Consider the following 25595-nt stretch of genomic DNA (forward strand, 5'->3'; position numbering starts at 1 on the left):
CATATTCGTACCAACATGTATTTAACAATATTTTTTTGATATTATTAGGTTGGATCGCTTTTAACTATGAAACAGTTGACTCTGGCACTTACTTGAGCTAACTTTGGACTGTCACCTGATAAATGTGATAAAGGAGACAATTGGACTCCAAGAAAAAACATTCTTCTTAATTTGACATGATTGCCGAAACTCAGCGATTACACTGGGCTCTGTGGTAGCACTTCATTTAAGAATTATGATAAAAAAGTCATTTTTTTATTGTGGGACCAATCCTAGCCATTATTGCGCGCTGAGGAAATAGCGACAGTTTCAAAAACTACATTTCATTGACTTTCTAACGGTGTCAGTCCGTTTGAATTTCAACGGTTGTGTCACATATTCGTACCAACATGTATTTAGCGATATTTTTTTGATATTACTAGGTTGCATCGCTTTTAACAATGAAACGTTGCCTGTGGGACTTAATTGAACTAACTCTGGACTGTGACTTGATAAATGTAATAAAAAAGACAATTGGACTCCAAGAAATAACATTTTTGTTAATTTGACGTGATTGCTGGAACTCAGCGATTACACTGGGCACTGTGGTAGCGCTTCATTAAAAAATTAAGCTAAAAAAATCATTTTTTTACTGTGGGACATATCCTAGCCGTTAGCGCGCGCTGAAGAAATAGCGGCAGTTTCAAAAACTACACTTCATTGACTTTCTAACGGTGTCAGTCCGTTTGAGTTACCACGGTTGGGTCACATATTCGTACCAACATGTATTTAGCGATATTTTTCTGATATTACTAGGTTGCATCGCTTTTAACTATGAAACGATTGACTGTGGGACTTAATTGAGCTAACTTTGGACTGTCACCTGATAAATGTGATAAAGCAGACTATTGGACTCCAAGAAAAAACATTCTTCTTAATTTGACATGATTGCCGGAACTCAGCGATTACACTGGCCGCTGTGGTAGAGCTTCATTTAAGAGTTTAGATAAATAAGTCATTCTTTGCTGTGGGACCAGTGCTATCTGTTATCGCGCGCGGAAGAAATAGCGACAGTTTCAAAAACTAAATTTCATTGAATTTCTAACGGTGTCAGTCCGTTTCAGTTACAACGGTTTGGTCACATAATCGTACAACATGTATTTAGCGATATTTTTCTGATATTACTAGGTTGCATCGCTTTTAACTATGACACGATTGACTGTGGGACTTAATTGAACTAACTTTGGACTGTCACCTGATAAATGTGATAAAGGAGACAATTGGACTCCAAGAAAAAACATTCTTCTTAATTTGACATGATTGCCGGAACTCAGCGATTACACTGGGCACTGTGGTAGCGCTTCATTTAAAAATTAAGCTAAAAAAATCATTTTTTTACTGTGGGACCTATCCTAGCCGTTAGCGCGCGTTGACAAAAAAGCGACAGTTTCAAAAACTACATTTCATTGACTTTCTAACGGTGTCAGTCCGTTTGAGTTACCACGGTTGGGTCACATATTCGTACCAACATGTATTTAGCGATATTTTTCTGATATTACTAGGTTGCATCTCTTTTAACAATGAAACGATTGACTGTGGGACTTAATTGAGCTAACTTTGGACTGTGACCTGATACATGTGATAAATGAGACAATTGGACTCCAAGAAATAACATTCTTCTTAATTTGACGTGATTGCCGGAACTCAGCGATTACACTGGGCACTGTGGTAGCGCTTCATTTAAAAATTAAGATACAAAAAGTCATTTTTTTATTGTGGGACCAATCCTAGCCGTTATCGCGCGCTAAAGAAATAGCGACAGTTTCAAGAACTACATTTCATTGACTTTCTAACGGTGTCAGTCCGTTTGAGTTACAACGGTTGGGTCACATATTCGTACCAACATGTATTTAACAATATTTTTTTGATATTATTAGGTTGGATCGCTTTTAACTATGAAACAGTTGACTGTGGCACTTACGTGAGCTAACTTTGGACTGTCACCTGATAAATGTGATAAAGGAGACAATTGGACTCCAAGAAAAAACATTCTTCTTAATTTGACATGATTGCCGAAACTCAGCGATTACACTGGGCTCTGTGGTAGCACTTCATTTAAGAATTATGATAAAAAAGTCATTTTTTTATTGTGGGACCAATCCTAGCCATTATTGCGCGCTGAGGAAATAGCGACAGTTTCAAAAACTACATTTCATTGACTTTCTAACGGTGTCAGTCCGTTTGAATTTCAACAGTTGTGTCACATATTCGTACCAACATGTATTTAGCGATATTTTTTTGATATTACTAGGTTGCATCGCTTTTAACAATGAAACGTTGCCTGTGGGACTTAATTGAACTAACTCTGGACTGTGACTTGATAAATGTAATAAAAAAGACAATTGGACTCCAAGAAATAACATTTTTGTTAATTTGACGTGATTGCTGGAACTCAGCGATTACACTGGGCACTGTGGTAGCGCTTCATTAAAAAATTAAGCTAAAAAAATCATTTTTTTACTGTGGGACATATCCTAGCCGTTAGCGCGCGCTGAAGAAATAGCGGCAGTTTCAAAAACTACTCTTCATTGACTTTCTAACGGTGTCAGTCCGTTTGAGTTACCACGGTTGGGTCACATATTCGTACCAACATGTATTTAGCGATATTTTTCTGATATTACTAGGTTGCATCGCTTTTAACTATGAAACGATTGACTGTGGGACTTAATTGAGCTAACTTTGGACTGTCACCTGATAAATGTGATAAAGCAGACTATTGGACTCCAAGAAAAAACATTCTTCTTAATTTGACATGATTGCCGGAACTCAGCGATTACACTGGCCGCTGTGGTAGAGCTTCATTTAAGAGTTTAGATAAATAAGTCATTCTTTGCTGTGGGACCAGTCCTATCTGTTATCGCGCGCGGAAGAAATAGCGACAGTTTCAAAAACTAAATTTCATTGAATTTCTAACGGTGTCAGTCCGTTTCAGTTACAACGGTTTGGTCACATAATCGTACAACATGTATTTAGCGATATTTTTCTGATATTACTAGGTTGCATCGCTTTTAACTATGACACGATTGACTGTGGGACTTAATTGAACTAACTTTGGACTGTCACCTGATAAATGTGATAAAGGAGACAATTGGACTCCAAGAAAAAACATTCTTCTTAATTTGACATGATTGCCGGAACTCAGCGATTACACTGGGCACTGTGGTAGCGCTTCATTTAAAAATTAAGCTAAAAAAATCATTTTTTTACTGTGGGACCTATCCTAGCCGTTAGCGCGCGTTGACAAAAAAGCGACAGTTTCAAAAACTACATTTCATTGACTTTCTAACGGTGTCAGTCCGTTTGAGTTACCACGGTTGGGTCACATATTCGTACCAACATGTATTTAGCGATATTTTTCTGATATTACTAGGTTGCATCTCTTTTAACAATGAAACGATTGACTGTGGGACTTAATTGAGCTAACTTTGGACTGTGACCTGATAAATGTGATAAATGAGACAATTGGACTCCAAGAAATAACATTCTTCTTAATTTGACGTGATTGCCGGAACTCAGCGATTACACTGGGCACTGTGGTAGCGCTTCATTTAAAAATTAAGATACAAAAAGTCATGTTTTTATTGTGGGACCAATCCTAGCCGTTATCGCGCGCTAAAGAAATAGCGACAGTTTCAAGAACTACATTTCATTGACTTTCTAACGGTGTCAGTCCGTTTGAGTTACAACGGTTGGGTCACATATTCGTACCAACATGTATTTAGCAATATTTTTCTGATATTACTAGGTTGCATCTCTTTTAACAATGAAACGATTGACTGTGGGACTTAATTGAACTAACTCTGGACTGTGACTTGATAAATGTAATAAAAAAGACAATTGGACTCCAAGAAATAACATTTTTGTTAATTTGACGTGATTGCTGGAACTCAGCGATTACACTGGGCACTGTGGTAGCGCTTCATTAAAAAATTAAGCTAAAAAAATCATTTTTTTACTGTGGGACATATCCTAGCCGTTAGCGCGCGCTGAAGAAATAGCGGCAGTTTCAAAAACTACACTTCATTGACTTTCTAACGGTGTCAGTCCGTTTGAGTTACCACGGTTGGGTCACATATTCGTACCAACATGTATTTAGCGATATTTTTCTGATATTACTAGGTTGCATCGCTTTTAACTATGAAACGATTGACTGTGGGACTTAATTGAGCTAACTTTGGACTGTCACCTGATAAATGTGATAAAGCAGACTATTGGACTCCAAGAAAAAACATTCTTCTTAATTTGACATGATTGCCGGAACTCAGCGATTACACTGGCCGCTGTGGTAGAGCTTCATTTAAGAGTTTAGATAAATAAGTCATTCTTTGCTGTGGAACCAGTCCTATCTGTTATCGCGCGCGGAAGAAATAGCGACAGTTTCAAAAACTAAATTTCATTGAATTTCTAACGGTGTCAGTCCGTTTCAGTTACAACGGTTTGGTCACATAATCGTACAACATGTATTTAGCGATATTTTTCTGATATTACTAGGTTGCATCGCTTTTAACTATGACACGATTGACTGTGGGACTTAATTGAACTAACTTTGGACTGTCACCTGATAAATGTGATAAAGGAGACAATTGGACTCCAAGAAAAAACATTATTCTTAATTTGACATGATTGCCGGAACTCAGCGATTACACTGGGCACTGTGGTAGCGCTTCATTTAAAAATTAAGCTAAAAAAATCATTTTTTTACTGTGGGACCTATCCTAGCCGTTAGCGCGCGTTGACAAAAAAGCGACAGTTTCAAAAACTACATTTCATTGACTTTCTAACGGTGTCAGTCCGTTTGAGTTACCACGGTTGGGTCACATATTCGTACCAACATGTATTTAGCGATATTTTTCTGATATTACTAGGTTGCATCGCTTTTAACTATGAAACGATTGACTGTGGGACTTAATTGAGCTAACATTGGACGGTGACTTGATAAATGTGATAAAGGAGACTATTGGACTCCAAGAAAAAACATTCTTCTTAATTTGACATGATTGCCGGAACTCAGCGGTTACACTGGCCGCTGTGGTAGCGCTCCAATTAAGAATTAAGATAAAAAGTCATTTTTTTATTGTGGGACCAATCCTAGCCAATATCTCGCGCTGAAGAAATAGCGACAGTTTCAAAAACTACATTTCATTGATTTTCTAACGGTGTCAGTCCCTTTGAGTTACAACGGTTGGGTCACATATTCGTACCAACATGTATTTAGCGATATTTTTTTGATATTACTAGGTTGCATCGCTATTAACAATGAAACGTTGACTGTGGGACTTAATTGAACTAACTTTGGACTGTGACCTAATAAATGTGATAATTGAGACAATTGGACTCCAAGAAATAACATTCTTCTTAATTTGACGTGATTGCCGGAACTCAGCGATTACTCTGGGCTCTGTGGTAGCGCTTCAATTAAGAATTAAGATAAAAAGTCATTTTTTTATTGTGGGACCAATCCTAGCCAATATCTCGCGGTGAAGAAATAGTGACAGTTTCAAAAACTACATTTCATTGACTTTCTAACGGTGTCAGTCCGTTTGAGTTACAACGGTTGGGTCACATATTCGTACCAATATGTATTTAGCGATATTTTTCTGATATTACTAGGTTGCATCGCTTTTAACTATGAAACGATTGACTGTGGGACTTAATTGAGCTAACATTGGACGGTGACTTGATAAATGTGATAAAGGAGACTATTGGACTCCAAGAAAAAACATTCTTCCTAATTTGACATGATTGCCGGAACTCAGCGGTTACACTGGCCGCTGTGGTAGCGCTCCAATTAAGAATTAAGATAAAAAGTCATTTTTTTATTGTGGGACCAATCCTAGCCAATATCTCGCGCTGAAGAAATAGCGACAGTTTCAAAAACTACATTTCATCGACTTTCTAACGGTGTCAGTCCCTTTGAGTTACAACGGTTGGGTCACATATTCGTACCAACATGTATTTAGCGATATTTTTTTGATATTACTAGGTTGCATCGCTATTAACAATGAAACGTTGACTGTGGGACTTAATTGAACTAACTTTGGACTGTGACCTAATAAATGTGATAATTGAGACAATTGGACTCCAAGAAATAACATTCTTCTTAATTTGACGTGATTGCCGGAACTCAGCGATTACTCTGGGCTCTGTGGTAGCGCTTCAATTAAGAATTAAGATAAAAAGTCATTTTTTTATTGTGGGACCAATCCTAGCCAATATCTCGCGGTGAAGAAATAGTGACAGTTTTAAAAACTACATTTCATTGACTTTCTAACGGTGTCAGTCCGTTTGAGTTACAACGGTTGGGTCACATATTCGTACCAACATGTATTTAGCGATATTTTTTTGATATTACTAGGTTGCATCGCTTTTAACAATGAAACGTTGCCTGTGGGACTTAATTGAACTAACTTTGGACTGTGACCTGGTAAATGTGATAAATAAGACAAATGGACTCCAAGAAATAACATTCTTGTTAATTTGACGTGATTGCCGGAACTCAGCGATTACACTGGGCACTGTGGTAGCGCTTCATTTAAATATTAGGCTAAAAAAAGTCATTTTTTTACTGTGGGACCTATCCTAGCCGTTAGCGCGCGTTGAAGAAAAAGCGACAGTTTCAAAAACTACATTTCATTGACTTTCTAACGGTGTCAGTCCGTTTGAGTTACAACGGTTGGGTCACATATTCGTACCAATATGTATTTAGCGATATTTTTCTGATATTACTAGGTTGCATCGCTTTTAACTATGAAACGATTGACTGTGGGACTTAATTGAGTTAACTTTGGACAGTCACCTAATAAATGTGATAAAAGAGACAATTGGACTCCAAGAAAAAACATTCTTCTTAATTTGACATGATTGCCGGAACTCAGCGATTACACTGGGCTCTGTGGTAGCGCTTCATTTAAGAATTATGATAAAAAAAGTCATTTTTTTATTGTGGGACCAATCCTAGCCATTATCGCGCGCTGAGGAAATAGCGACAGTTTCAAAAACTACATTTCATAGACTTTCTAACGGTGTCAGTCTGCTTGACTTTCAACGGTTGTGTCACATGTTCGTACCAACATGTATTTAGCGATATTTTTTTGATATTACTAGGTTGCATCGCTTTTAACAATGAAACGTTGACTGTGGGACTTAATTGAACTAACTTTGGACTGTGACCTGATAAATGTGATAAATGAGACAATTGGACTCCAAGAAATAACATTCTTGTTAATTTGACGCGATTGCCGGAACTCAGCGGTTACATTGGGCACTGTGGTAGCGCTTCATTTAAAAATTAAGATAAAAAAAGTCATTTTTTTATTGTGGGACCAATTCTAGCCGTTATTACGTGCTAAAAAAATAGCGACAGTTTCAAGAATTACATTTCATTGACTTTCTAACGGTGTCAGTCCGTTTGAGTTACAACGGTTGGGTCACATATTCGTACCAACATGTATTTAGCGATATTTTTTTGATATTACTAGGTTGCATCGCTTTTAACAATGAAACGTTGACTGTGGGACTTAATCGATCTAACTTTGGACTGTGACCTGATAAATGTGATAAATGAGACAATTGGACTCCAAGAAATAACATTCTTGTTAATTTGACGTGATTGCCGGAACTCAGCGATTACACTGGGCTCTGTGGTAGCGCTTTATTTAAAAATTAAGCTAAAAAAAGTCATTTTTTTTACTGTGGGACCTATCCTAGCCGTTAGTGCGCGTTGAAGAAAAAGCGACAGTTTCAAAAACTATATTTCATTGACTTTCTAACGGTGTCAGTCCGTTTGAGTTACAACAGTTGGGTAACATATTCGTACCAACATGTATTTAGCGATATTTTTCTGATATTACTAGGTTGCATCACTTTTAACTATGAAACGATTCACTGTGGGACTTAATTGAGCTAACTTTGGACAGTCACCTAATAAATGTGATAAAAGAGACAATTGGACTCCAAGAAATAACATTCTTCATTATTTGACATGATTGCCGAAACTCAGCGATTACACTGGGCTCTGTGGTAGCGCTTCATTTAAGAATTATGATAAAAAAAGTCATTTTTTTATTGTGGGACCAATCCTAGCCATTATCGCGCGCTGAGGAAATAGCGACAGTTTCAAAAACTACATTTCATAGACTTTCTAACGGTGTCAGTCTGTTTGACTTTCAACGGTTGTGTCACATGTTCGTACCAACATGTATTTAGCGATATTTTTTTGATATTACTAGGTTGCATCGCTTTTAACAATGAAACGTTGACTGTGGGACTTAATTGAACTAACTTTGGACTGTGACCTGATAAATGTGATAAATGAGACAATTGGACTCCAAGAAATAACATTCTTGTTAATTTGACGCGATTGCCGGAACTCAGCGGTTACATTGGGCACTGTGGTAGCGCTTCATTTAAAATATAAGATAAAAAAAGTCATTTTTTTATTGTGGGACCAATCCTAGCCATTATTGCGCGCTGAGGAAATAGCGACAGTTTCAAAAACTACATTTCATTGACTTTCTAACGGTGTCAGTCTGTTTGAATTTCAACGGTTGTGTCACATATTCGTACCAACATGTATTTAGCGATATTTTTCTGATATTACTAGGTTGCATCGCTTTTAACTATGAAACGATTGACTGTAGGACTTAATTGAGCTAACTTTGGACTGTCACCTGATAAATGTGATAAAAGAGACTATTGGACTCCAAGAAAAAACATTCTTCTTAATTTGACATGATTGCCGGAACTCAGCGATTACACTGGCCGCTGTGGTAGCGCTTCATTTAAGAGTTTAGATAAAAAAGTCATTCTTTACTGTGGGACCAGTCCTATCTGTTATCGCGCGCGGAAGAAATAGCGACAGTTTCAAAAACTAAAATTCATTGAATTTCTAACGGTGTCAGTCCGTTTCAGTTACAACGGTTTGGTCACATATTCGTACAACATGTATTTAGCGATATTTTTCTGATATTACTAGGTTGCATCGCTTTTAACTATGAAACGATTGACTGTGGGATTTAATTGAACTAACTTTGGACTCTGGCCTGATAAATGTGATAAATGAGACAATTGGACACCAAGAAATAACATTCTTTTTAATTTGACATGATTGCCGAAACTCAGCGATTACACTGGGCTCTGTGGTAGCGCTTCATTTAAGAATTAAGTTAAAAAAAGTCATTTTTTTATTGTGGGACCAATCCTAGACATTATCGCGCGCTGAGGAAATAGCGACAGTTTCAAAAACTACATTTCATTGACTTTCTAATGGTGTCAGTCCGTTTGAGTTTCAACGGTTGTGTCACATATTCGTACCAACATGTATTTAGCGATATTTTTTTGATATTACTAGGTTGCACCGCTTTTAACAATGAAACGTTGACTGTGGGACTTAATTGAACTAACTTTGGACTGTTACCTGATAAATGTGATAAATGAGACAATTGGACTCCAAGAAATAACATTCTTCTTAATTTGACGTGATTGCCGGAACTCAGCGATTACACTGGGCTCTGTGGTAGCGCTTCAATTAAGAATTAAGATAAAAAAGTCATTTTTTTATTGCGGGACCAATCCTAGCCATTATCTCGCGCTGAAGAAATAGCGGCAGTTTCAAAAACTACATTTCATTGACTTTTTAACGGTGTCAGTCCGTTTGAGTTACAACAGTTGGGACAAATATTCGTACCAACATGTATTTAGCGATATTTTTCTGATATTACTACGTTGCATCGCTTTTAACTATGAAACGATTGACTGTGGGACTTAATTGAGCTAACTTTGGACTGTCACCTGATAAATGTGATAAAGGAGACTATTGGACTCCAAGAAAAAACATTCTTCTTAATTTGACATGATTGCCGGAACTCAGCGATTACACTGGCCGCTGTGGTAGCGCTTCATTTAAGAGTTTAGATAAAAAAGTCATTCTTTACTGTGGGACCAGTCCTATCTGTTATCGCGCGCGGAAGAAATAGCGACAGTTTCAAAAACTAAAATTCATTGAATTTCTAACGGTGTCAGTCCGTTTCAGTTACAACGGTTTGGTCACATATTCGTACAACATGTATTTAGCGATATTTTTCTGATATTACTAGGTTGCATCGCTTTTAACTATGAAACGATTGACTGTGGGACTTAATTGAACTAACTTTGGACTTTGGCCTGATAAATGTGATAAATGAGACAATTGGACACCAAGAAATAACATTCTTTTTAATTTGACATGATTGCCGAAACTCCGCGATTACACTGGGCTCTGTGGTAGCGCTTCATTTAAGAATTAAGTTAAAAAAAGTCATTTTTTTATTGTGGGACCAATCCTAGACATTATCGCGCGCTGAGGAAATAGCGACAGTTTCAAAAACTACATTTCATTGACTTTCTAACGGTGTCAGTCCGTTTGAGTTTCAACGGTTGTGTCACATATTCGTACCAACATGTATTTAGCGATATTTTTTTGATATTACTAGGTTGCACCGCTTTTAACAATGAAACGTTGACTGTGGGACTTAATTGAACTAACTTTGGACTGTGACCTGATAAATGTGATAAATGAGACAATTGGACTCCAAGAAATAACATTCTTCTTAATTTGACGTGATTGCCGGAACTATGGGATTACACTGGGCTCTGTGGTAACGCTTCAATTAAGAATTAAGATAAAAAAGTCATTTTTTTATTGCGGGACCAATCCTAGCCATTATCTCGCGCTGAAGAAATAGCGGCAGTTTCAAAAACTACATTTCATTGACTTTTTAACGGTGTCAGTCCGTTTGAGTTACAACAGTTGGGACAAATATTCGTACCAACATGTATTTAGCGATATTTTTCTGATATTACTTGGTTGCATCTCTTTTAACAATGAAACAATTGACTGTGAGACTTAATTGAGCTAACTTTGGACTGTCACCTGATAAATGTGATAAAGGAGACTATTGGACTCCAAGAAAAAACATTCTTCTTGATTTGACATGATTGCCGGAACTCAGCGATTACACTGGCCGCTGTGGTAGCGCTTCATTTAAGAGTTTAGATAAATAAGTCATTCTTTGCTGTGGGACCAGTCCTATCTGTTATCGCGCGCAGAAGAAATAGCGACAGTTTCAAAAACTAAATTTCATTGAATTTCTAACGGTGTCAGTCCGTTTGAGTTTCAACGGTTGTGTCACATATTCGTACCAACATGTATTTAGCGATATTTTTCTGATATTACTAGGTTGCACCGCTTTTAACAATGAAACGTTGACTGTGGGACTTAATTGAGCTAACTTTGGACTGTGACCTGATAAATGTGATAAATGAGACAATTGGACTCCAAGAAATAACATTCTTCTTAATTTGACGTGATTGCCGGAACTCAGCGATTACACTGGGCTCTGTGGTAGCCCTTCAATTAAGAATTAAGATAAAAAAGTCATTTTTTTATTGCGGGACCAATCCTAGCCATTATCTCGCGCTGAAGAAATAGCAGCAGTTTCAAAAACTACATTTCATTGACTTTTTAACGGTGTCAGTCCGTTTGAGTTACAACAGTTGGGACAAATATTCGTACCAACATGTATTTAGCGATATTTTTCTGATATTACTAGGTTGCATCTCTTTTAACAATGAAACGATTGACTGTGAGACTTAATTGAGCTAACTTTGGACTGTGACCTGATAAATGCGATAAATGAGACAATTGGACTCCAAGAAATAACATTCTTCTTAATTTGACGTGGTTGCCGGAACTCAGCGATTACACTGGACACTGTGGTAGCGCTTCATTTAAAAATTAAGCTAAAAAAATCATTTTTTTACTGTAGGACCTATCCTAGCCGTTAGCGCGCGTTGACAAAAAAGCGACAGTTTCAAAAACTACATTTCATTGACTTTCTAACGGTGTCAGTCCGTTTGAGTTACCACGGTTGGGTCACATATTCGTACCAACATGTATTTAGCGATATTTTTCTGATATTACTAGGTTGCATCGCTTTTAACTATGAAACGATTGACTGTGGGACTTAATTGAGCTAACTTTGGACTGTCACCTGATAAATGTGATAAAGGAGACTATTGGACTCCAAGAAAAAACATTCTTCTTGATTTGACATGATTGCCAGAACTCAGCGATTACACTGGCCGCTGTGGTAGCGCTTCATTTAAGAGTTTAGATAAATAAGTCATTCTTTGCTGTGGGACCAGTCCTATCTGTTATCGCGCGCAGAAGAAATAGCGACAGTTTTAAAAACTAAATTTCATTGAATTTCTAACGGTGTCAGTCCGTTTCAGTTACAACGGTTTGGTCACATATTCGTACAACATGTATTTAGCGATATTTTTGTGATATTACTAGGTTGCATCGCTTTTAACTATGACACGATTGACTGTGGGACTTAATTGAACTAACTTTGGACTCTGGCCTGATAAATGTGATAAATGAGACAATTGGACACCAAGAAATAACATTCTTCTTAATTTGACATGATTGCCGAAACTCAGCGATTACACTGGGCTCTGTGGTAGCGCCTCATTTAAGAATTAAGTTAAAAAAAAGTCATTTTCTTTATTGTGGGACCAATCCTAGACATTATGGCGCGCTGAGGAAATAGCGACAGTTTCAAAAACTACATTTCATTGACTTTCTAACGGTGTCAGTCACTTTGAGTTTCAACGGTTGTGTCACATATTTGTACCAACATGTATTTAGCGATATTTTTTTGATATTACTAGGTTGCATCGCTAATAACAATGAAACGTTGACTGTGGGACTTAATTGAACTAACTTTGGACTGTGACCTAATAAATGTGATAAATGAGACAATTGGACTCCAAGAAATAACATTCTTCTTAATTTGACGTGATTGCCGGAACTCAGCGATTACTCTGGGCTCTGTGGTAGCGCTTCAATTAAGAATTAAGATAAAAAGTCATTTTTTTATTGTGGGACCAATCCTAGCCAATATCTCGCGCTGAAGAAATAGTGACAGTTTCAAAAACTACATTTCATTGACTTTCTAACGGTGTCAGTCCGTTTGAGTTACAACGGTTGGGTCACATATTCGTACCAACATGTATTTAGCGATATTTTTTTGATATTACTAGGTTGCATCGCTTTTAACAATGAAACGTTGACTGTGGGACTTAATTGAACTAACTTTGGACTGTGACCTGATAAATGTGATAAATGAGACAATTGGACTCCAAGAAATAACATTCTTCTTAATTTGACGTGGTTGCCGGAACTCAGCGATTACACTGGACACTGTGGTAGCGCTTCATTTAAACAAAAAAGCGACAGTTTCAAAAACTACATTTCATTGACTTTCTAACGGTGTCAGTCCGTTTGAGTTACCACGGTTGGGTCACATATTCGTACCAACATGTATTTAGCGATATTTTTCTGATATTACTAGGTTGCATCGCTTTTAAATATGAAACGATTGACTGTGGGACTTAATTGAGCTAACTTTGGACTGTCACCTGATAAATGTGATAAAGGAGACTATTGGACTCCAAGAAAAAACATTCTTCTTGATTTGACATGATTGCCGGAACTCAGCGATTACACTGGCCGCTGTGGTAGCGCTTCATTTAAGAGTTTAGATAAATAAGTCATTCTTTGCTGTGGGACCAGTCCTATCTGTTATCGCGCGCAGAAGAAATAGCGACAGTTTCAAAAACTAAATTTCATTGAATTTCTAACGGTGTCAGTCCGTTTCAGTTACAACGGTTTGGTCACATATTCGTACAACATGTATTTAGCGATATTTTTGTGATATTACTAGGTTGCATCGCTTTTAACTATGACACGATTGACTGTGGGACTTAATTGAACTAACTTTGGACTCTGGCCTGATAAATGTGATAAATGAGACAATTGGACACCAAGAAATAACATTCTTCTTAATTTGACATGATTGCCGAAACTCAGCGATTACACTGGGCTCTGTGGTAGCGCCTCATTTAAGAATTAAGTTAAAAAAAGTCATTTTCTTTATTGTGGGACCAATCCTAGACATTATGGCGCGCTGAGGAAATAGTGACAGTTTCAAAAACTACATTTCATTGACTTTCTAACGGTGTCAGTCACTTTGAGTTTCAACGGTTGTGTCACATATTTGTACCAACATGTATTTAGCGATATTTTTTTGATATTACTAGGTTGCATCGCTAATAACAATGAAACGTTGACTGTGGGACTTAATTGAACTAACTTTGGACTGTGACCTAATAAATGTGATAAATGAGACAATTGGACTCCAAGAAATAACATTCTTCTTAATTTGACGTGATTGCCGGAACTCAGCGATTACTCTGGGCTCTGTGGTAGCGCTTCAATTAAGAATTAAGATAAAAAGTCATTTTTTTATTGTGGGACCAATCCTAGCCAATATCTCGCGCTGAAGAAATAGTGACAGTTTCAAAAACTACATTTCATTGACTTTCTAACGGTGTCAGTCCGTTTGAGTTACAACGGTTGGGTCACATATTCGTACCAACATGTATTTAGCGATATTTTTTTGATATTACTAGGTTGCATCGCTTTTAACAATGAAACGTTGACTGTGGGACTTAATTGAACTAACTTTGGACTGTGACCTGATAAATGTGATAAATGAGACAATTGGACTCCAAGAAATAACATTCTTCTTAATTTGACGTGATTGCCGGAACTCAGCGATTACTCCGGGCTCTGTGGTAGCGCTTCAATTAAGAAGTAAGATAAAAAAGTCATTTTTTTATTGCGGGATCAATCCTAGCCATTATCTCGCACTGAAGAAATAGCGGCAGTTTCAAAAACTACATTTCATTGACTTTCTAACGGTGTCAGTCCGTTTGAGTTTCAACGGTTGGGTCAAATATTCGTACCAACATGTATTTAGCGATATTTTTCTGATATTACTAGGTTGCATCTCTTTTAACAATGAAACGATTGACTGTGGGACTTAATTAAGCTGACTTTGGGCTGTGACCTGATAAATGTGATAAATGAGACAATTGGACTCCAAGAAATAACATTCTTCTTAATTTGACATGATTGCCGAAACTCAGCGATTACACTGGGCTCTGTGGTAGCGCTTCATTTAAGAATTATGATAAAAAAAGTCATTTCTTTATTTTGAGACCAATCCTAGCCATTATCGCACGCTGAGGAAATAGCGACAGTTTCAAAAACTACATTTCATTGACTTTCTAACGGTGTCAGTCCGTTTGAGTTTCAACGGTTGTGTCACATATTTGTGCCAACATGTATTTAGCGATATTTTTTTGATATTACTAGGTTGCATCGCTTTTAACAATGAAACGTTGACTGTGGGACTTAATTGAACTAACTTTGGACTGTGACCTGATAAATGTGATAAATGAGACAATTGGACTCCAAGAAATAACATTCTTCTTAATTTGACGTGATTGCCGGAACTCAGCGATTACACTGGGCTCTGTGGTAGCACTTCAATTAAGAATTAAGATCAAAAAGTCATTTTTTTATTGCGGGACCAATCCTAGCCATTATCTCGCGCTGAAGAAATGGCGGCAGTTTTAAAAACTACATTTCATTGACTTTCTAAAGGTGTCAGTCCGTTTGAGTTACAACGGTTGGGTCAAACATTCGTACCAACATGTATTTAGCGATATTTTTCTGATATTACTAGGTTGCATCTCTTTTAACAATGAAACGATTGACTGTGGGACTTAATTGAGCTAACTTTGGACTGTGACCTGATAAATGTGATAAATGAGACAATTGGACTCCAAGAAAAAACATTCTTCTTAATTTGACATGATTGCCGGAACTCAGCGATTACACTGGGCTCTGTGATAGCGCTTCATTTAAAAATTAAGATACAAAAAGTCATTTTTTTTTTGTGGGACCAATCCTAGCCGTTATCGCGCGCTAAAGAAATAGCGACAGTTTCAAGAACTACATTTCATTGACTTTCTAACGGTGTCAGTCCGTTTGAGTTACAACGGTTGGGTAACATATTCGTACCAACATGTATTTAGCGATATTTTTCTGATATTACTAGGTTGCATCGCTTTTAACTATGAAACGATTCACTGTGGGACTTAATTGAGCTAACTTTGGACTGTCACCTGATAAATGTGATAAAAGAGACAATTGGACTCCAAGAAAAAACAATCCTTTTAATTTGACACGATTGCCGAAACTCAGCGATTACACTCGGCTCTGTGGTAGCGCTTCATTTAAGAATTATGATAAAAAAAGTCATTTTTTTATTGTGGGACCAATCCTAGCCATTATCGCGCGCTGAGGAAATAGCGACAGTTTCAAAAACTACATTTCATTGACATTCTAACGGTGTCAGTCTGTTTGAGTTTCAACGGTTGTGTCACATATTCGTACCAACATGTATTTAGTGATATTTTTTTGGTATTACTAGGTTGCATCGCTTTTAACAATGAAACGTTGCCTGTGGGACTTAATTGAACTAACTTTGGACTGTGACCTGATAAATGTGATAAATGAGACAATTTGTTTCCAAGAAATAACATTCTTCTTAATTTGACGTAATTGCCGGAACTCAGCGATTACACTGGGCCCTGTGGTAGCGCTTCATTTAAAAATTAGGCTAAAAAAAGTCATTTTTTTACTGTGGGACCTATCCTAGCCAATATCTCGCGCTGAAGAAAAAGCGACAGTTTCAAAAACTACATTTCATTGACATTCTAACGGTGTCAGTCTGTTTGAGTTTCAACGGTTGTGTCACATATTAGTACCAACATGTATTTAGCGATATTTTTTTGATATTACTAGGTTGCATCGCTTTTAACAATGAAACGTTGCCTGTGGGACTTAATTGAACTAACTTTGGACTGTGACCTGATAAATGTGATAAATGAGACAATTTGTTTACAAGAAATAACATTCTTCTTAATTTGACGTAATTGCCGGAACTCAGCGATTACACTGGGCCCTGTGGTAGCGCTTCATTTAAAAATTAGGCTAAAAAAAGTCATTTTTTTACTGTGGGACCTATCCTAGCCGTTAGCGAGCGTTGAAGAAATAGCGACAGTTTCAAAAACTACATTTCATAGACTTTCTAACGGTGTCAGTCTGTTTGAGTTTCAACGGTTGTGTCACATATTCGTACCAACATGTATTTAGCGATATTTTTCTGATATTACTAGGTTGCATCGCTTTTAACTATGAAACGATTCACTGTGGGACTTAATTGAGCTAACTTTGGACTGTCACCTGATAAATGTGATAAAAGAGACAATTGGACTCCAAGAAAAAACAATCTTCTTAATTTGACATGATTGCCGAAACTCAGCGATTACACTGGGCTCTGTGGTAGCGCTCTATTTAAGAATTAAGATAAAAAGTCATTTTTTTATTGTGGGACCAATCCTAGCCAATATCTCGCTCTGAAGAAATAGCGACAGTTTCAAAAACTACATTTCATTGACTTTCTAACGGTGTCAGTCCGTTTGAGTTACAACGGTTGGGTCACATATTCGTACCAACATGTATTTAGCGATATTTTTTGATATTACTAGGTTGCATCGCTTTTAACAATGAAACGTTGCCTGTGGGACTTAATTGAACTAACTTTGGACTGTGACCTGATAAATGTGATAAATAAGACAAATGGACTCCAAGAAATAACATTCTTGTTAATTTGACGTGATTGCCGGAACTCAGCGATTACACTGGGCACTGTGGTAGCGCTTCATTTAAAAATTAGGCTAAAAAAAGTCATTTTTTTACTGTGGGACCTATCCTAGCCGTTAGCGCGCGTTGAAGAAAAAGCGACAGTTTCAAAAACTACATTTCATTGACTTTCTAACGGTGTCGGTCCGTTTGAGTTACAACGGTTGGGTCACATATTCGTACCAACATGTATTTAGCGATATTTTTCTGATATTACTAGGTTGCATCACTTTTAACTATGAAACGATTCACTGTGGGACTTAATTGAGCTAACTTTGGACTGTCACCTAATAAATGTGATAAAAGAGACAATTGGACTCCAAGAAAAAACATTCTTCTTAATTTGACATGATTGCCGAAACTCAGCGATTACACTGGGCTCTGTGGTAGCGCTTCATTTAAGAATTATGATAAAAAAAGTTATTTTTTTGTTGTGGGACCAATCCTAGCCATTATCGCGCGCTGAGGAAATAGCGACAGTTTCAAAAACTACATTTCATAGACTTTTTAACGGTGTCAGTCTGTTTGAGTTTCAACGGTTGTGTCACATATTCGTACCAACATGTATTTAGCGATATTTTTCTGATATTACTAGGTTGCGTCGCTTTTAACTATGAAACGATTCACTGTGGGACTTAATTGAGCTAACTTTGGACTGTCACCTGATAAATGTGATAAAAGAGACAATTGGACTCCAAGAAAAAACAATCTTCTTAATTTGACATGATTGCCGAAACTCAGCGATTACACTGGGCTCCGTGGTAGCGCTTCATTTAAGAATTAAGATAAAAAGTCATTTTTTTATTGTGGGACCAATCCTAGCCAATATCTCGCGCTGAAGAAATAGCGACAGTTTCAAAAACTACATTTCATTGACTTTCTAACGGTGTCAGTCCGTTTGAGTTACAACGGTTGGGTCACATATTCGTACCAACATGTATTTAGCGATATTTTTTGATATTACTAGGTTGCATCGCTTTTAACTATGAAACGATTGACTGTGGGACTTAATTGAGCTAACTTTGGACTGTGACATGATAAATGTGATAAAGGAGACTATTGGACTCCAAGAAAAACATTCTTCTTAATTTGACATGATTGCCGGAACTCAGCGATTACACTGGCGGCTTTGGTAGCGCTCTATTTAAGAATTAAGATAAAAAGTCATTTTTTTATTGTGGGACCAATCCTAGCCAATATCTCGCGCTGAAGAAATAGCGACAGTTTCAAAAACTACATTTCATTGACTTTCTAACGGTGTCAGTCCGTTTGAGTTTCAACGGTTGGGTCACATATTCGTACCAACATGTATTTAGCGATATTTTTTGATATTACTACGTTGCATCGCTTTTAACAATGAAACGTTGCCTGTGGGACTTAATTGAACTAACTTTGGACTGTGACCTGATAAATGTGATAAATCAGACAAATGGACTCCAAGAAATAACATTCTTGTTAATTTGACGTGATTGCCGGAACTCAGCGATTACACTGGGCACTGTGGTAGCGCTTCATTTAAAAATTAGGCTAAAAAAAGTCATTTTTTTACTGTGGGACCTATCCTAGCCGTTGGCGCGCGTTGAAGAAAAAGCGACAGTTTCAAAAGCTACATTTCATTGACTTTCTAACGGTGTCGGTCCGTTTGAGTTACAACGGTTGGGTCACATATTCGTACCAACATGTATTTAGCGATATTTTTCTGATATTACTAGGTTGCATCGCTTTTAACTATGAAACGATTGACTGTGGGACTTAATTGAGCTAACTTTGGACTGTGACTTGATAAATGTGAAAAAGGAGACTATTGGACTCCAAGAAAAAACATTCTTCTTAATTTGACATGATTGCCGGAACTCAGCGATTACACTGGCCGCTGTGGTAGCGCTCAATTTAAGAATTAAGATAAAAAGTCATTTTTTTATTGTTGGACCAATCCTAGACAATATCTCGCGCTGAAGAAATAGCGACAGTTTCAAAAACTACATTTCATTGACTTTCTAACGGTGTCAGTCCGTTTGAGTTACAACAGTTGTGTAACATATTCGTACCAACATGTATTTAGCGATATTTTTCTGATATTACTAGGTTGCATCACTTTTAACTATGAAACGATTCACTGTGGGACTTAATTGAGCTAACTTTGGACTGTCACCTAATAAATGTGATAAAAGAGACAATTGGACTCCAAGAAAAAACATTCTTCTTAATTTGACATGATTGCCGAAACTCAGCGATTACACTGGGCTCTGTGGTAGCGCTTCATTTAAGAATTATGATAAAAAAAGTTATTTTTTTATTGTGGGACCAATCCTAGCCATTATCGCGCGCTGAGGAAATAGCGTCAGTTTCAAAAACTACATTTCATAGACTTTCTAACGGTGTCAGTCTGTTTGAGTTTCAACGGTTGTGTCACATATTCGTACCAACATGTATTTAGCGATATTTTTCTGATATTACTAGGTTGCATCGCTTTTAACTATGAAACGATTCACTGTGGGACTTAATTGAGCTAACTTTGGACTGACACCTGATAAATGTGATAAAAGAGACAATTGGACTCCAAGAAAAAACAATCTTCTTAATTTGACATGATTGGCGAAACTCAGCGATTACACTGGGCTCTGTGGTAGCGCTTCATTTAAGAATTATGATAAAAAAAGTCATTTTTTTATTGTGGGACCAATCCTAGCCATTATCGCGCGCTGAGGAAATAGCGACAGTTTCAAAAACTACATTTCATTGACTTTCTAACGGTGTCAGTCTGTTTAAGTTTCAACGGTTGTGTCACATATTCGTACCAACATGTATTTAGCGATATTTTTTTGATATTACTAGGTTGCATCGCTTTTAACAATGAAACGTTGCCTGTGGGACTTAATTGAACTAACTTTGGACTGTGACCTGATAAATGTGATAAATGAGACAATTTGTTTCCAAGAAATAACATTCTTCTTAATTTGACGTGATTGCCGGAGCTCAGCGATTACACTGGGCCCTGTGGTAGCGCTTCAATTAAAAATTAGGCTGAAAAAAGTCATTTTTTTACTGTGGGACCTATCCTAGCCGTTAGCGCGCGTTGAAGAAAAAGCGACAGTTTCAAAAACTACATTTCATTGACTTTCTAACGGTGTCAGTCCGTTTGAGTTACAACGGTTGGGTCACATATTCGTACCAACATGTATTTAGCGATATTTTTCTGATATTATTAGGTTGCATCGCTTTTAACTATGAAACGATTGACTGTGGGACTTAATTGAGCTAACTTTGGACTGTGACATGATAAATGTGATAAAGGAGACTATTGGACTCCAAGAAAAAACATTCTTCTTAATTTGACATGATTGCCGGAACTCAGCGATTACACTGGCGGCTTTGGTAGCGCTCTATTTAAGAATTAAGATAAAAAGTCATTTTTTTATTGTGGGACCAATCCTAGCCAATATCTCGCGCTGAAGAAATAGCGACAGTTTCAAAAACTACATTTCATTGACTTTCTAACGGTGTCAGTCCGTTTGAGTTACAACGGTTGGGTCACATGTTCGTACCAACATGTATTTAGCGATATTTTTTGATATTACTAGGTTGCATCGCTTTTAACAATGAAACGTTGCCTGTGAGACTTAATTGAACTAACTTTGGACTGTGAGCTGATAAATGTGATAAATAAGACAAATGAACTCCAAGAAATAACATTCTTGTTAATTTGACGTGATTGCCGGAACTCAGCGATTACAATGGGCACTGTGGTAGCGCTTCATTTAAAAATTAGGCTAAAAAAAGTCATTTTTTTACTGTGGGACCTATCCTAGCCGTTAGCGCGCGTTGAAGAAAAAGTGACAGTTTCAAAAACTACATTTCATTGACTTTCTAACGGTGTCGGTCCGTTTGAGTTACAACGGTTGGGTCACATATTCGTACCAACATGTATTTAGCGATATTTTTCTGATATTACTAGGTTGCATCGCTTTTAACTATGAAACGATTGACTGTGGGACTTAATTGAGCTAACTTTGGACTGTGACTTGATAAATGTGAAAAAGGAGACTATTGGACTCCAAGAAAAAACATTCTTCTTAATTTGACATGATTGCCGGAACTCAGCGATTACACTGGCCGCTGTGGTAGCGCTCAATTTAAGAATTAAGATAAAAAGTCATTTTTTTATTGTGGGACCAATCCTAGACAATATCTCGCGCTGAAGAAATAGCGACAGTTTCAAAAACTACATTTCATTGACTTTCTAACGGTGTCAGTCCGTTTGAGTTACAACAGTTGGGTAACATATTCGTACCAACAAGTATTTAGCGATATTTTTCTGATATTACTAGGTTGCATCACTTTTAACTATGAAACGATTCACTGTGGGACTTAATTGAGCTAACTTTGGACTGTCACCTAATAAATGTGATAAAAGAGACAATTGGACTCCAAGAAAAAACATTCTTCTTAATTTGACATGATTGCCGAAACTCAGCGATTAGCCTGGGCTCTGTGGTAGCGCTTCATTTAAGAATTATGATAAAAAAAGTTATTTTTTTATTGTGGGACCAATCCTAGCCATTATCGCGCGCTGAGGAAATAGCGACAGTTTCAAAAACTACATTTCATAGACTTTCTAACGGTGTCAGTCTGTTTGAGTTTCAACGGTTGTGTCACATATTCGTACCAACATGTGTTTAGCGATATTTTTTTGATATTACTAGGTTGCATCGCTTTTAACAATGAAACGTTGACTGTGGGACTTAATTGAACTAACTTTGGACTGTGACCTGATAAATGTGATAAATGAGACAATTGGTTTCCAAGAAATAACATTCTTCTTAATTTGACGTGATTGCCGGAACTCAGCGATTACACTGGGCTCTGTTGTAGGGCTTTATTTAAGAATTAAGATAAAAAAGTCATTTCTTTATTGCGGGACCAATCCTATCCATTATCTCGCGCTGAAGAAATATCGACAGTTTCAAAAACTACATTTCATTGACTTTCTAACGGTGTCAGTCCGTTTGAGTTACAACGGTTGGGTCACATATTCGTACCAACATGTATTTAGCGATATTTTTCTGATATTACTAGGTTGCATCGCTTTTAACAATGAAACGATTGACTGTGGGACTTAATTGAACTAACTTAGGACTATGACCTGATAAATGTGATAAATGAGACAATTGGACTCCAAGAAATAAAATTCTTGTTAATTTGACGCGATTGCCGGAACTCAGCGATTATACTGGGCACTGTGGTAGCGCTTCATTTAAAAATTAAGCTAAAAAAAGTGATTTTTTTTACTGTAGGACCTATCCTAGCCGTTAGCGCGCGTTGAAGAAAAAGCGACAGTTTCAAAAACTACATTTCATTGACTTTCTAACGGTGTCAGTCCGTTTGAGTTACAACGGTTGGGTCACATATTCGTACCAACATGTATTTAGCGATGATTTTCTGATATTACTAGGTTGCATCGCTTTTAACTATGAAACGATTGACTGTGGGACTTAATTGAGCTAACTTTGGACTGTCACCTGATAAATGTGATAAAAGAGACAATTGGACTCCAAGAAAAACCATTCTTCTTAATTTGACATGATTGCCGAAACTCAGCGATTACACTGGGCTCTGTGGTAAGTCTTTATTTAAGAATTAAGATAAAAAAGTCATTTTTTTATTGCAGGACCAATCCTATCCATTATCGCGCGCTGAGGAAATAGCGACAGTTTCAAAAACTACATTTCATAGACTTTCTAACGGTGTCAGTCTGTTTGAGTTACAACGGTTGGGTCACATATTCGTGCCAACATGTGTTTAGCGATATTTTTCTGATATTACTAGGTTGCATCGCTTTTAACAACGAAACGATTTACTGTGGGACTTAATTGAGCTAACTTTGGACTGTGACCTGATAAATGTGATAAATGAGACAATCGGTTTCCAAGAAATAACATTCTTCTTAATTTGACGTGATTGCTGGAACTCAGCGATTACACTGGGCTCTGTGGTAGGGCTTTATTTAAGAATTAAGATAAGAAAGTCATTTTTTTATTGCAGGACCAATCCTATCCATTATCTTGCGCTGAAGAAATATCGAAAATTTCGAAAACTACATTTCATTAACTTTCTAACGGTGTCAGACCGTTTGAGTTACAACGGTTGGGTCACATATTCGTACCAACATGTGATTAGCGATATTTTTCTGATATTACTAGGTTGCATCGCTTTTAACAATGAAACGATTGACTGTGGGACTTAATTGAGCTAACTTTGGACTGTGACCTGATAAATGTGATAAATGAGACAATTGGACTCCAAGAAATAACATTCTTATTAATTTGACGTGATTGCCGGAACTTAGCGATTACACTGGGCACTTTGGTAGCGCTTCATTTAAAAATTCAGCTAAAAAAAGTCATTTTTTTACTGTAGCACCTATCCTAGCCCTTAGCGCGCGTTGAAGAAAAAGCGACAGTTTCAAAAACTACATTTCATTGACTTTCTAACGGTGTCATTCCGTTTGAGTTACAACGGTTGGGTCACATATTCGTACCAACATGTATTTAGCGATATTTTTCTGATATCACTAGGTTGCATCGCTTTTAACTATGAAACGATTGACTGTGGGACTTAATTGAAGTAACTTTGGGCTGTGACCTGATAAATGTGATAAATGAGACAATTGGACTCCAAGAAATAACATTATTCTTAATTGGACGTGATTGCCGGAACTCAGCGATTACACTGGCCGCTGTGGTAGCGCTTCATTTAAGAATTCAGATAAATAAGTCATTCTTTACTGTGGGACCAATCCTATCTGTTATTGCGCGCTGAAGAAATAGCGACAGTTTCAAAAACTAAACTTCATTGAATTTCTAACGGTGTCAGTCCGTTTCAGTTACAACGGTTAGGTCACATATTCGTACCAACATGTATTTAGCGATATTTTTCTGATATTACTAGGTTGCATCGCTTTTAACTATGAAACGATTGACTGTGGGACTTAATTGAACTAACTTTGGACTCTGGCCTGATAAATGTGATGAATGAGACAATTGGACACCAAGAAATAACATTCTTCTTAATTTCACATGATTGCCGAAACTCAGCGAATACACTGGGCTCTGTGGTAGCGCTTCATTTAAGAATTAAGTTAAAAAAAGTCATTTTTTTATTGTGGGACCAATCCTAGACGTTATCGCGCGCTGAGGAAATAGCGACAGTTTCAAAAACTACATTTCATTGTCTTTCTAACGGTGTCAGTCCGTTTCAGTTTCAACGGTTGTGTCACATATTCGTACCAACATGTATTTAGCGATATTTTTTTGATATTACCAGGTTGCATCGCTTTTAACAATGAAACGATTGACTGTGGGACTTAATTGAACTAACTTTGGACTTTGCCCTGATAAATGTGATAAATGAGACAATTGGACTCCAAGAAATAACATTATTCTTAATTGGACGTGATTGCCGGAACTCAGCGATTACACTGGCCGCTGTGGTAGCGCTTCATTTAAGAATTTACATAAATAAGTCATTCTTTACTGTGGGACCAATCCTATCTGTTATCGCGCGTTGAAGAAATAGCGACAGTTTCAAAAACTAAATTTCATTGAATTTCTAACGGTGTCAGTCCGTTTCCGTTACAACGGTTGGGTCACATATTCGTACCAACATGTATTTAGCGATATTTTTCTGATATTATTAGGTTGCATCGCTTTTAACTATGAAACGATTGACTGTGGGACTTAATTGAGCTAACTTTGGACTGTGACATGATAAATGTGATAAAGGAGACTATTGGACTCCAAGAAAAAACATTCTTCTTAATTTGACATGATTGCCGGAACTCAGCGATTACACTGGCGGCTTTGGTAGCGCTCTATTTAAGAATTAAGATAAAAAGTCA

Source organism: Hydractinia symbiolongicarpus, chromosome 14 (assembly GCF_029227915.1).
Source record: "Hydractinia symbiolongicarpus strain clone_291-10 chromosome 14, HSymV2.1, whole genome shotgun sequence".
Taxonomy (NCBI): Eukaryota; Metazoa; Cnidaria; class Hydrozoa; order Anthoathecata; family Hydractiniidae; genus Hydractinia; species Hydractinia symbiolongicarpus.